Genomic DNA, 7,849 nt, shown 5'->3' with positions numbered 1-7,849 from the left:
AGAACAACACTGTTCACGCTGTATTATCGAAACCATTAAGCTTCTTCATGCAAATAGGACTAGGCTGTGTTGAGGACGTCAGACCTACTTATTTGTCATCCACAAATTCAAAAACAAATCTAAAAATTTAACAAGTAAATGAATAAATAAATAAATAAATAAACAGATTAAAAATACATCAAAGCCACAAAAAGAAATCCATCCCCATTTAAAAAAAAAAAAAAAAAAATCACATGTGGCAAATAACACTGCAGAATTGACAGCCAGTGCTTCATCCCAGTGTTTACAATATCATGACCTGATCGCTGGAGCAAAGCAACACCAAAGGTACCTCATAGACTGTGGAAAAGAGAGAGAGAGGGGGGAAAAAAAAGAAAAGAAAAAAAGTCGAGACTTGCTGGAAAAAAACAAAAACAAAACAAAGGGGAATGGAAGAAAGGAGAAAAAGCAGGCAACACTGAAAGAAGAAAAAGAGGGCAGTAATGAAAAGTGAGCGATAGCAAAGAGGGCATTTCTAGCACTGAATTTCCAGAAGGCAAGGATGCTACGTATACTGAAAAAACCCCAGTATCCCATGGCATGGGGTGGGGTGGGGTGGGGGTTGGGGGGGTGGGGACTGCAGAACAACATAAGGGAATGAACAGGGAAGGTAGGAGAAAAAGCTGACAACAGAGAAGGAAGAAGTAGAAGAAGAAGAAGAAGGGAAAAAAAAGCATAAACAAAAAAAGAGCAATAGAAAAGAGGAAATTTCCAGCACAGATTTTCCAAGCGGGGATGCTATTCACGCTTTGACAGTCTCTGGTATCCCCACAGGGGAAAATACATGGAACCTCTGATCAATGTGCAAAACTGAAGTAACCAGGTCACAGTTTCAGTTTCAGTTGCTCAAGGAGGCGTCACTGCGTTCGGACAAACCATATACGCTACACCACATCTGCCAAGCAGATGCCTGACCAGCAGCGTAACCCAACGTGCTTAGTCAGGCCTTGAGAAAAAAACAAAACAAAAAAAAAAACAACTCTCTCTCTCTATATATATATATAAGCGTACATACATAAATAATAATTATGAAAAAAAATGAAAAAAGATCACAACATACTACAACTGTGAGTAAAGCACTCCAGTCCTCATGTCTTGGTGTTTCTTTTTGAAGAAAATATTGTATTGTATTATTTTTTTGTCACAACAGATTTCTCTGTGCGAAATTGGGGTTGCTCCCCCAAGGGAGAGCGCGTCGCTACCCTGAGAGCGCCACCCATTTTAAAAATATATTTCCCTGCCTGCAGTACCGTGTGACAACATTCTAACTGCTGGAAATATTTTCTCTTTCTCCTTCTCTTTATGGTGACTCTATATGAATACATTTTAACTCTTTCCATACGAACGGCGAAAGAGACGACGTTAACAGCGTTTCACCCCAATTACCATCATCAAAATATTGCAAGCGGAATGCTCTTATACTGAAGACGTGAATGTTGACAAAGAATACCATAATTCTGATGACGGAAGCTAAAGGTTGGGTCATTCAGACACCCACTGGACATCCGAGGGGTCTGTGTAGAGGAGAAGAGAGGACTGGCCGTACTGAGTGAGTTAAAGTAAAAAAAACCAAAACACACAAACCAATAACTTATATCTGCATGTGTGTGTACGCTAGTGACTGAAGCCTGGCTGAATGGCACAGGAAACAAATGATGAGCACTAAAAGCAGCTTTCAGTCAGCTCTTCCCAGGTAAGCACCCTGCTGTACAATTGACTGTGTTTGTAAAGCATTTTGAGCTTGGTCTCTGACCCAAGGATAGGCCTTATATAAGTATCCATATCAATCAATCAACAATAGGCCTTATGTAAGTATCCATATCAATCAATCAATCAACAAATCAAAGCCATCAGGGAAGGATGAAATCATGTTCACAAACACAAACATAACAACATACACCCTAAGGAAATAAACAATGCACCTGTATTCTATACCTGAACACCCAAATAATAATACGTACTCATACCCAAATACAATCATTCACATCTATGTGGATATATGTAAGGAAAAGGTTCTCATTATCATAATACATTGCGTAAAATTTCTAATTTGAAGGAAAATGCGCTACCCTGTAACTCTGCAAAGAATAAAAACTGGCAGAGGATAAAATGAAATAGAATCAAGCACAGACGTCACATGTATATTAATATCCTCAGGACAACAAATACAGATGTGTAGAATGAAAATACATTCGGTAAGAGTACAGAGGATACAACAAATACCTGGATACCTTCTGGACAACATCAAACTAAAAATAAAGCAAAGATGAGACAAATACCTTAATATCTTCCAGACATCAAATGAAAATGTATTCAACGAAGCATGTTACAACAAATACCTCAATACCTTCCAGACAAGGAATGAAAACAGAAGCAACAAAGCATAGGTGATTGAGCTATCTTCTCAACAAGTACAAACCCGAGTGAGTAAAGAATTACTATAACCAGACTCCTCTGTTCCACATCTTTTTATCTATCTTTTATTTATTTATTTATTCATTTTTTGTGTTGGTCTTGGTATGATCTGGTTTTAAATGCATGCTTTATTGTGGAGAAGCCATTTGCCATATGTGTGTGGCTGGGTGCTCGTGAGTATCCATGCATTCCTGTGTATGTACGTGCTCAAGTGTGTGTCGCAGGGATGTGTTTTCTTGGGGGCCTCATGGGTGGGTGGGTGGTTTCCAATGTTCAGTTGAGTGAGTGTTTTCTGGCACATGCTTCTGAGTGTGTGTGTATGTGTGAGGGGGGTGGGGTGGTCGTGAGGGAATGTGGGGGGTCTGGGGGTGGGGGGTATTGCTAAGGGAGGTGGAGAGTGGGGAAACGAAACGTAAAGCGCTTTGAGCAGTATTTCTGGAGAAACGCACTATATAAACGTCCACTGCTATTATCATCATTACTATTATTATCATTATGATTATTATCATCATTATCTCCCAAATGCTCTTGTAAACAGTGGCCAAATTGAAAGGAGAACACTGCCAGCTGAAATTCCAAGCTCATTCATTCCAGTGATTATTACCCGAGTCTACGACAAAGGTTCCAAAATGATTCTAACAACAACACAAAAATCATCGCCCTGACTACACACAGGGCTCAACACAGGTTCTTGCAACACCACAAAAACCATTGTCCAAGCTACAACAAAAGTTCAACAAAGATTTTAACAACAACAAAAATAATCACCCAGCCAACAACAAATGCTCAACAAAGGTTCTCACAACAGCACAAAAATCATTGCCCAGCCTACAACAAAGACTCAACAAAGGTTCTCATAACAGCACAAAAATCATTGCCCAGCCTACAACAAAGACTCAACAAAGGTTCTCACAACAGCACAAAAATCATTGCCCAGCTAACAACAAAGACTGAACAAAGGTTCTTACAACAGCACAAAAATCATTGCCCAGCCAACAACAAAGGCTCAACAAAGGTTCTCTCAACAACACACAAATCATAGCCCAGCCTACAACAAAGACTCAACAAAGGTTCTCATAACAGCACAAAAATCATTGCCCAGCCTACAACAAAGACTCAACAAAGGTTCTCATAACAGCACAAAAATCATTGCCCAGCCTACAACAAAGGCTCAACAAGGGTTCTCACAACAGCACAAAAATCATTGCCCAGCCTACAACAAAGACTCAACAAAGGTTCTTACAAAAGCACAAAAATCATTGCCAAAGCCTACAACAAAGACTCAACAAAGGTTCTCTCAACAACACACAAATCATTGCCCAGCCTACAACAAAGGCTCAACAAAGGTTCTTACATCAGCACAAAAATCATAGCCTAGCCAACAACAAAGACTCAACAAAGGTTCTTACATCAGCACAAAAATCATTGCCCAGCCTACAACAAAGGCTCAACAAAGGTTCTCTCAACACCACACAAATCATGGTTCAGGCTGGGGTGGGTGGGGGGGGGGGGGAGCTGCTCCTATTCTCAGTGGCACTACCCTCAGGCCAATAACCACACCCACCCACCAATCCTTCTGTCGGCAGTTCCAGCACTGGCATCCCATAGGAAGCCGTCAATCTAACACTGCACCCCATCAGGGCAGCTGCACTACAGCATCTGTGGACCAGCCATACAACAGCTGAGCGCACTGTCAAAGCCATATTTCATACACAAGACGCAAAAAAACAACAACAAAAAAATCCAATCCCTATGAAAACGCCCATGAACACCTGAAGCCAACAAGCCGAAAGCACCAAGTGAGTACACGACTGATTGAAAAAGCAAAACTATGCCTGCTGCAGTCCAGAAATATCTGTACTAAGTCTAATGCAAGCAGCCTGTTTCAGTTTCAGTTTCAGTAGCTCAAGGTGTCACTGCGTTCGGACAAATCCATATATGCTACACCACATCTGCCAAGCAGATGCCTGACCAGCGGCGTAGCCCAACGCACTTAGTCATGCCTTGAGAAAAAAAAAAAAGAAAAGAAAAAAAAAGGTTGATAAATAATAGATAAGCGTACATAAATAAGTAAATAAATACATAAATAGATAAATAAATAAATAATAATTATAATATGAAAAAAAGGTAGTAATAATAATAATAATATAAATAAATAAATAAGTTGCAAGCAGCTAGGTGTTTTTTAACCAGAACTGAGCGCGCTATTGGCTTTCATGGGAAGAGTGGGACTGCACAGTCGAGGATCATCTACTTCCAGACAAGCACTACAGGTGTCTGTCTCTCTCAGCCTGGTCGACGCCAGGGTATGTTATGCGAGTGCAGCCTAGTCAAGTAGTCCCAAATGTAAATAAATAGCAGCAGCAGCAGCATCACCCCCATCATCGAAATACAGTGAATTAAACGTCCCCAAATCTGACAAATACACACACATACTAACAACAACAAGTAACAACAGCAAACCCCTAGAAACTGCCAAAGAGCTAAATCTCACCTCTGGGTGCTAAACAAGTAGATTCAAATATTTATAAAAACTCTTGTTCATGAATAGGAGAAAATAAGGCAAGATTCTTTTTTTTTAATTTTTTTTTTATTATATAAATCAAAACATACACATATGGCAAAAAGGTCAAACTGACAAAAGACAAAGAAAAAACAAAAGTAATGACATTTCTAGCAAACAATTTCCAATATGCAGGGACATGATTCAAAATCCATGGAAAAAGCCCTAACAAACTAAATAACAGGCAGTTTCGCTATGTTGCGCCAATGAAGCGTGTGTTTAACTGATTATAGCATACTGAACTAACAGACTGTTAAACGTACACTCTTTGAACATCCATACTGATACCAGTGAAAACTAAACTAAACAACTAACAGACTGATAAACGTAAACTCTTCGAACATCCATACTGATACCAGTGAAAACTAAACAACTAACAGACTGATAAACGTAAACTCTTTGAACATCCATACTGATACCAGTGAAAACTAAACTAAACAGCTAACAGACTGATAAACGTAAACTCTTCGAACATCCATACTGATACCAGTGAAAACTAAACTAAACAACGACTGTTAAACGTAAACTCTTTGAACATCCATACTGATACCAGTGAAAACTAAACTAAACAACTAACAGACTGATAAACGTAAACTCTTCAAACATCCATACTGATACCAGTGAAAACTAAACTAACATCAGCAAGGGGAATCAATATTTCATCCATGATGGTCAAGCAAAAAAAAAAAAAAAAAAAAGTCCGAGAAAAAAGAACTGGGGCATGTTCCATGTAAAAGAACACTTTTAACTCCTTCAACTCCAGGGAAATTTCAGCGTTGGCAGGTTCCCCTGGGCATACTGATGCAGAAAAAGGAAGAAAACATGTTGAAATCGGACGGTTGTTCCTCCAAACTGACATGTGGGGCCACAGCTAGAAATACTGTAGAAGTTAGGTTCCTTTGCATGCGGTTTATGCGTATGTAGGAACCTGTACATCATTTTAATGAAACAAATTTTGACGCCAGGGCAATGTTTGGACGCAGGGCTGAATGAGTTAAAACGTGAATCAACCATCAGAAAAATATTTCCGAATTCTTTTATTCATTTTTTATTTTTATTCCAAAAAACAAACTATGGCCATAGTTTTATTGTCATAGGTATGAAATGATACAGATAAATCTGTAATGAACTGAATGGCACCTCCCCCTCTCCTTTCACACACACGCACACATGCATATTCATGCAAAACACATCAAGTGTATACCTCACAGTGCTGGCAGAAAATATCCCCCTGGGCAGATAGCAATAAGTATTTGCAAACAAAACAAAACAAAAAAAGTGGTGACTCTTGCCACTGATTTTACTGACACTGATACTTCTAGCTGCAGCTGGTATGCCCTGATAAAAATTTTTAAAAAAAATGTAATGAGGACATTCGAGGAACGAAGGGAGACCACTGCCAGTGCCTTGCAACACCTCGAGATTATTGGTGACACACTCCCTGTCCTGGTGTTATATACCACACCTGCAACTGCATGTGCGCTTAGGACTTTGGGTTCCGAAGCCATGTCTGTTGATTCTGTCTGTCGCTTGATGGCACAATGTGTCATCCTCCGATCCCAAGAGACCACCATGAACCAGCCTTGATGGATGAATCCTTTCATGTGACGTGATCAGTATCAGTATCAGTAGCTCAAGGAGGTGTCACTGCGTTTGGTCAAGTCCATATACACTACACCACATCTGCCAAGCAGATGCCTGACCAGCAGCGTAACCCAACGCACTTAGGCCTTCAGAAAAAAATTTAAAAATTTTTTAAAATAAAAGACGTGAAAGAGAAACTAAGAAGCAGTCACAAAGGATTAAACATTAAAATGACTTTACGCAGCATCTGGATCAATGCAAAAAACACCTAATACACTCACAACACCGAAGCAATCAAGACACAGCAACACAGTCAAAATGCTGTTGACACAATCAAGACTTCCCTCTTTAAAGACTGCTTGAAAGACTTGAGAGAAATGATGTTACCAGCATTTCAGAAGGACCGACAGTCACGGGCATGTCACCCAAGGTGCCATCAACAAACTGACATGGGAAAACTTGCTCTGGAATTACACTGATGCACTTCCGTCTCCCTTTCACGTCAAGCAAAGCTCGTCATTTAGAGATGTAAACCAACCTAGCTGTCTCCTTTAAAGGAAATTTTCTATCTAAAATTACGTTTAAATAACATACTTACCGTGACCCAACTAGTGCAGACTCCGGCAGGGGTCTGACATTCCTGTCCTGTGCAAACTGCTATCTGCCTATGCGGAGAAAACGAAACTACGGCCGATAACCTCCCGGAAGTAGGTAACCTCCCCTTTGTCCCGCTGGCTAGCACCCTCTTTTTCCGGCAGCCATCATGACTCCTGTTCCTGTGCTCTTCATACGGCTAAGTTTTTTTTCGTATTTTCTGCCTGTCTGTCGATTCTCTGGCGTTCTTGTTTGTTGTCAAATTATGTCTCCAACCAGGTCACATAATTATGTAGCTCGATTGGATTTAATGCTAATTTCTTTCCTTCTCTGTTGCTTATTGTACAGCTGACTGCAAAGTGCACCACCATAGGCAAGTTTTGTCGACATCAAGGCGTCATGTTGATAGGACCATTTTTCACACTGTAACAAAGCTTGACAGCTGCAGCCAGTTTTCCGCCACTAGAACAATGAATGACCTTTGCCCACTGACCGAGTTTGAAATGAACAAGTCCAATGTGTTGTTTAGACATGAACTGAAGCCTGTGACTTAGAGCATCGTATCTGAAATATTTGGTGCAGGGAAGTGTTTTTCACACAGAAACTTGGTAGTGAAAGAGTTAAAATTCAGTACCCTCTTTCTGCTACTGTGCT

The sequence above is a fragment of the Babylonia areolata genome, chromosome 10 (genome assembly GCF_041734735.1).
Source record: "Babylonia areolata isolate BAREFJ2019XMU chromosome 10, ASM4173473v1, whole genome shotgun sequence".
NCBI lineage: Eukaryota > Metazoa > Mollusca > Gastropoda > Neogastropoda > Buccinidae > Babylonia > Babylonia areolata.
This window is presented reverse-complemented; position numbering follows the sequence as displayed.